Genomic DNA, 7,207 nt, shown 5'->3' with positions numbered 1-7,207 from the left:
AATCAACCTATATTTATCAACCTATAGTTCTGCAGAAGATGATATAGTTCGTAGTTTGCGAACAAGCCCTATCAATCCTTCTAAGGATAGGACATCCATAGAAGATTTTTAAATAATAAAACCAATCAGCAGAGGTGCATTTGGTCGAGTTTTCCTGGCAAGGAAAAGGGCAACTGGGGACTTATTTGCTATAAAGGTAATGCCATACTCCACGAAATGGATAGATTATTTGGAATATTAAATTTGAGTGATCAGTAGTTATTTATTTGTACCAAGTTAATTTGTTTGGAATATTCAAATGCTAAATATATCTATATATAAATGTTTATATATGTATGTATGTATGTATGTATGTATATACATAGGTATATATGTATTGTTGATGCTAGGCACAACAGTGGATGAAGGAATTGTGCAAGGGGAAAGAGAGATTACTAGATTTTGGAGTGGCTGAAGTAAGATTATATAGATTTTGAATGTCAAAATGCTAATTACATTTTTTTATATTATAAAAAATAAAATTTCATGGAAGTAATAAGATTTTTTAAGAAGTTTGGGGGGTTCCTGCCTGCCCTTGGGTTGCCGCTAGCTAGGTGCACATGAGTACATACTTTATTTTGAGAGCCTAACAGTATAATGCTATTTGAGTTATTATGGACCAGTTTAGTTTACACACAAATTTTGAGTGTAGTAATAAAAAACATAAAAACATATGCACAGTTTAATTTATTGATTTTAAGAAAAATGGATACAATCCTCTGTGGTTTTACACCTATTACAATGGTGAACCTCTTATTTGATCTCCTGATATACTCACAATTTAATTCCTATAGAGGCATGTTTTTTAATCAAACCACTTGATGGATGTCTTCAAGTCCTCGAATTAAGAACACAAAAGAGAAGGGTATGATCAAGGGTTTAAATTTTTTTTATCTCAAACAAAGTTCAAACTTTGTCTTTCGAAAAGAAGAGATTAGACTAGCAAACTCTGCGAGTCTTGAGATGTAGAGTGTGGCTTCAGAGCATGTGGGAAAATTAACACATTGATGAAATGCTTGTTGATCTACCACAAGAGTTTTGAAAAGAACTTTGTAACTGAGTCTTGAGGAATGCTTGAGAATTCATAACCAAAGGTCCCTTCTCCATGAGTGAGAGGCTTTATTTATATGAGGCTCAAGTTGAGGGGTGATAAATTACAATTTAGCTTATGTGACAATTTTATATGAAGTGAGTGTGCATTATGTAAATTTTCTATGTTTTCTTTAGTAATTTAAACTTTGACATCATCCGATTGATTGGAGGGAGATAAAAAGTTTCTTATTTGGTTCATCTCTTTTGAAATCAGCTTTGATGCAAAGAACATGCTGGAAAAGCTGCGAAACCGCCGGCTTGTGTTTGTTGGTGACTCTATTGGAAGAAACCAATGGGAGTCCCTTCTCTGCATGCTCTCCTCTGCAGCTCCTGATAAAACCTCGATATTTGAAGTGAATGGTAGCCCAATCACAAAGCACACTGGTTTTTTGGCATTCAAGTTCAGGGATTTCAACTGCACTGTTGAGTACTACAAAGCTCCATTTCTAGTGGTGCAAGGTCGGGCCCCGGCTAGAGCGCTCGAAAAGGTGAAGACTACTAAACTTCTAATCCAAGAACGGAAGCACAGATCTTGTTGTTGCTTTGTCTATACAGATATGGGATATGGTGCAAGCGATGCAGGATTTATGAAATTGATAAATTACTGGTATCCTTTATAAATCTCTCACTAAAGGCTACTAGGATTTATGCAGGATTTATGAAGATTTACATGATGAAATATATGATCGTGAAGATGCCTCTATATGGGCCCAGTGAATATTCATTTGTTCTACCTCTTGGTCTGGTATGAGCTACTATGAGGAGATGACGCGTTTATGGAAGGATTATTAGGTACATTATTAGTGAGCAATTTTGCAGTCTAGTATTTGTCATGGTATACATAGATTCATATGCTTGCTTAGGAAGTTATTAATTTTTCTAGCACTAGTACACACATGCACTCACACAAAAGAAAATAAATAAATAAAATAAAAAAGGAGGCCGTGGAAAGAAGAAAGATTTTTTTTAAAAGAAGTAAAAGTTACTGGCTAGACAAAAAAACCGAGTTTGGTGGCATTTTGTTGTCACATGGAACAACAGCCATTTTAGATGAAGGGATAATGCCTTCACAATGTTTTCCCCAAGGAGTAAGGTTGAGCAATTAAACTAGAATTTTAGGTTTGTTATTTATTGAAATAAATGAAAAAACCAATTTGAACCTAGACAAAGAGTAATCTGATTATCACGTTGTTTGAGCTTGAGGGATCATTTATCAATTCACTTTTTGCAGGTGGTTCATGTTGTAAAATCAGATTCCAGACTTGCAAATAATGATCTACCTGTTGATATCCAAAGGTTGAGATGTCGTGCTCTGCATTATGCTCTCCACTTCTCTCCTTCTATTGACAATCTTGGGAAGGTTAGAACTTTTGTCTCTCCTGCATTCATCTGCCAAATAAATTTGGAATCTAGTTCCAGTTACAATTGAATTTGATCTTACCAAAATTCTGAATGCTCCTTAGAATTTTATTACAAATTTTGGGACTTCCTGTGTTGAATTTATAATGATTATAATCAATCAAACATTTGCCACCATGCATGGTTTTGGATCTATTACTCCATTTGAAATGGAATGACAAAATTTTTGAAATCTCATTAGCATTTAAAACCTTACGAGGTTTGTATAGAATGTTGCTCCGAGTATGATGTAGGTGGTAATTTACTTTTGAGAGGCCTCCTACGGGGATATTCCTGTTAAATTAGGTTCTGAGAATACATGACAGTGAGACCGCAAAAGCTGGTGGAGCGGCTAAGATCCCGTGGGGGAAGATACATTGCTCTTCATCTGAGATATGAGAAAGACATGTTATCTTCAACTAGCTGTACTCATGGTCTTACTGATGCAGAATCTGAAGAGCTAAGAATAATGAGGTAAATATCTTGTATATATATATACATGCAAAATTTTAAAAATGATAATATACCTATGTACAGATGTACGTATGTGATTTCATACATTTGTACATGTCTAGGCTATATGTTGACAAGTGGCAAAACTTCCTGCCTCTGCATTGGATGTAATGTACCTCCACTGGAAGATGAAGAAGATAAATTCAACAGAACAGAGAAAATGAGGCTTTTGTCCATTAACCCCCGAAGAGGTGGGAATATTTCTTCAAGCTCTCGGTTACCCTCCATCAACATTGATTTATATTGCTGCTGGGGATAGTTTGTGATGTTCTAGGCTAAATTCAATGATGACACCTACATTGCTATTTTTATTGATATGTGATATAAGTATTGCTGCCTGAATTTTGAAAAAATCCACTGAAGTAACATTTGTTTATCGATGTGATGTGGCAGGCTCGACGCATGTTGGCAAAACTAGATATTTACAAGAAGTTTACTAATGCTTTGGCAGTCGCTGTTATTGTGTCCGTAGGCTGGATATGCTATGAGGTAATTTTTCTTGTCTGGGAAATAAGGCTTAATTAATCTTTGAATGTGTTAAGAAATGTCAAGTGTTTAACATGAACCACTATAGGACAGTGGAAAGCACAAAGGGTCTGTTAAAAACCATCCTCTGTGATGAAAAGGTCTCAATAACATAGCGTCTGGCTGAGACCAAACAAAATTATTAGCATTTGAACCATGTAGAATGCAAGAATGAGGGCCAAGATGAAAATCCCTGTGGAGAAAAAAATGGTTTAAAGGCCTGCTATTATCTGCTTTGTTAAAATTTGTTGCAATTGGTAGTCAATTTCTTTGTTAAAATTTGTTGCAATTGGCAGTCAATTGGCAGTCAATTTCTTTCATTTAAAGCAGATAATTGGCACTCTATAATGACCATTATCATTCATACAATGTCCATGTGTATCTGGCAATTATAATTCACCATTCTTCTACCATCATCGTTCATTTACAACCTGTTTGGACGGGAGAAGCAAGTGAAAATTACATGCGGCGGCTATATGTTATAAAAAATTAATTGTCAATTATTTTCTTGTCTCCACATTGAATATTTTCACATGTGGCAGCTGTACTTACTCGGGAGAAGCAAGTGAAGAGTTTGACAGGGATGATCATCATGATAGATATGAAGTTGCTACATGTAGAATTTACGTGAGAGGAGAGGGAAAAAGCCATTGGAGGGAATATGATGAAGCTTTTTTATTTATTTTTGTTCTTTTACTTTTTTCCCCCCTCTAATTCTTTTTATCTTGTTTAATTGGATTATAGTGTACTGTATGATTCCAAATGTATCATCTGTTGCACATAGTTTAGGCTCATCTTTGGATATAGTTGGAAGACAAGTGGTATTTTTAATATTATAAACCATATTAGTGTGCTTTCTATTCCTTTTTAATTTTTTTGGACAAATTACACTTTTTAACTATTTTGATTTTAATTGATGTATTTAAAGTCTGAACATGAATTGTTTTTATTCTTAGGTGTGCAATGCATTGTTTCTTATTTTTAATTTTGTTTTCAAGCTTAGTTTATTTATTATTTTAGTAAACATCAATTATTAGTTCTAAATAATTGTTTGACAGGTATTTTTTTTGTTCAACCGTATAAAATTAGCACAATTTAAAAATTAAAAAAGGCTATGGCGGCGTTTAAAAAACGTCACTATATTCCATCCCAATGGTTAGATTTTTAAAAGGTATAAATGTTTATGACGGCGTTTTCAAAAACGTCGCTAAATGTCATAGTGACGTCATAGTACCATTAGGACATTTGGCGACGTTTTTTAAAACGCCGCCTATACTAATATAACGACGTTTCTCAAACGCCATAAAGTTATAGCGACGGCCGCGTCATCGGCGTTTGGTACTAAACGTCACCAAAAGAATTAGCGACATTTTTAGTACTTTTAGCGGTGTTTTTAAAATGCCGCTAAAAGTGAATTTTCCAACAGTGATGTGTATTGCACTATTTGCGTTTATATCTGTCTGCTATAGGACTATCTGTTTGTATTTCTGTTTTGTTCTGCGAATTGAAGGCCTTATCGGCATCCGATCATGGAATTGATTTGATTTATGTGTCATTTGGAATTTTTGGGAATTTATGGTAGGTTGGATTGAAATTCGATTCGAAACGAATTAAATTAGAATAATTAATGTCATGTTGCTTAGCTTAAGTTAAGTTTCATTAATCCCTAATCAAGCCTATAAAGGGCCACTTCTAGAAAAACTTAGACACTTTACACTCTTGTTTCTATACTCTTGAGCTTCAGAATGTGAGAGAGGGAGAATTAGGGTGTGAGAGTTGAAATCAAGAAGGAAATGGAGGAATTGCTAGGAAATTCAAGGGAATTGACTTGGAACCTTAGTGAATTCACTATCAAGAGCTTAATTGAGAAGTTGAGGTAAGGATTCAACACCTAGATTATATAATTATGATGTCTAGAACATGAATTCAAGAAGATTAAGTTGAGTTAAGCAAGAATTGAGCTAATGAGTTGGTAGGAAGATCATATCATGTCATGCATGCATATTCATTTCACCATAATTTGAGTTTGATTTCAAAGAATTCTCACATGTATGTTCTTCACTTGCTTTTGTTTTAAGAATTCAACACGATTTTGTGCTTAACATCTCATTTAAACAAGGTTTGAAAGCTTTGAAGTCAACAAACTTCATATGTGTTATGTTCAAGAAACATCAAGTTTGATTTCACACAATTGACATGCTTTTAGGCCTTGATTTTTGCAAAATGATGTTCCATTCATGATATTCTACAAGTTTCTAAATGCTTTCTTTAATTTTAGCACAGAAAGATGAGTTTTGATGTGTTAAATTTGAATTTTGAGCTTGGGAGTGCAATCTGGAAATTCCAGAATTCTGCACCTCTGCTCGAGTGATAGATCATGTGCTCTAGCAGCCACCTTTGTTTTTGCACCTCCGCTCGAGCAACCAAAAGTTGGCTCGAGCGTAAAATGCATGCTCCCAGAGGTTTACCATTTTTCCAGATCGCTTAAGCGGCCGTCGAATGTACGTCGAGCAGAAAAATCAAGCAACCAGCACTTTTGCAAAGTTTACAGACCGCTTGAGCAACCAGAGTTATACTTGAGTGACCACTCACATTTTTGAATGTCCACTCGAGCGAAGAAAGTTGCGCTCGAGCGAGCCCATGTTTTCAGCATATTTGACGAAGTGTTTTCTAGTGCATTTTAGCACCTGACTGCATCCTATGCTTTCCTAAGCCGTGATTAAGACATAATAATGATGATAAAACTTAGAAACACACTACGAACAAAACGAAATAAGTTAAGTACTATCCAAGTGTATGTTTCAATATGTATATCTGTTATGTTTGTGCAGGTCATGCATTGTAAGCTATTTGATTTGCCTGCTCTATCTGTGTGCTTCTGGAGCCATTTCTGAGTAATAACTCTGTAAAGTTATGTTTGACTTTAATTATTTTCTGATGATATGAAATGGTCAGTTTTCTGAAATGCTATGTTTTGTATGAATGAATGATGATTCAATTCTTTGAGGTGTGTTTGTGGAGTCCTTAGCAGAGGCCCTCGCCCAGGGGCCATAATGTCATGGCTTATGGTCATGAGGCGCTTGCTCGGGGGAAACAATATCGAGGCCCAGGCCCTCGCCCAAGAGAAACAATACCGTGGCCCATGTATAAGATATGTTACCCGGTACCGGAGGTTCCATTATGGAACTTGATATGCTTGACCAAAGAGATATGTTAATACTAATGGATATATCACGCATGATTTGAATATGAATATGACTATGACTCTGTTTTCAATATGAACATACCTATGTTTCTGTTTTGATAAGAGAATTGAAATTTAAATCTGTCATGATCATCATTAAAACCTTTACTTTGTTTATTATTCACTAGGTTTTAGCTCACTGTATTATTTATGTATGTAGGTAATTAGGCAGGTGACCAGGCTCAGAGTTGATGACCTGGAGTCTTAGTCGTATCAGCCAACTGTTGTGCCTCCCGAGGAGGTTCCCTTTTATGACACACACACATGTTTGAGACTTTGTTTTCTTTTGGAATATGAGCAAGTTCTCTGTTTATGTGTATTTTGGGCAAAGTCCCTTTTTGGCTATATCTGTAATGGATGTGACGTAAGACTACTGTAATTATGATGTCACACCTA

The 7,207-nt window shown here is 35.3% G+C and overlaps 1 long non-coding RNA gene across 3 annotated transcripts; it reads left to right on the top strand.

Annotated features, from left to right (window-relative positions):
* Nucleotides 1-2,018: 2,018 nt before the first annotated feature.
* LOC114261469 (uncharacterized) lies at nucleotides 2,019-4,550 on the top strand. Of its 3 annotated transcripts, none has more exons than XR_014343818.1 (4): nucleotides 2,019-2,224; nucleotides 2,363-3,233; nucleotides 3,436-3,531; nucleotides 4,110-4,550. It is a non-coding gene; the product is annotated as an uncharacterized LOC114261469 (long non-coding RNA). The 3 variants fall into 3 exon arrangements; XR_014343819.1 differs by having other exon boundaries at nucleotides 2,033-2,224; nucleotides 2,363-3,003; nucleotides 3,105-3,233; nucleotides 3,436-4,550; XR_014343817.1 differs by having other exon boundaries at nucleotides 2,024-2,224; nucleotides 3,436-4,550.
* The last annotated feature ends 2,657 nt before the right edge of the window (nucleotides 4,551-7,207 follow it).

This window comes from Camellia sinensis, chromosome 11 (genome assembly GCF_055761805.1).
Source record: "Camellia sinensis isolate YWXY chromosome 11, ASM5576180v1, whole genome shotgun sequence".
Classification (NCBI taxonomy): domain Eukaryota; kingdom Viridiplantae; phylum Streptophyta; class Magnoliopsida; order Ericales; family Theaceae; genus Camellia; species Camellia sinensis.
Note: the sequence above shows the minus strand (reverse complement) of the source record. Positions and strands in the feature narration are given on the sequence as shown.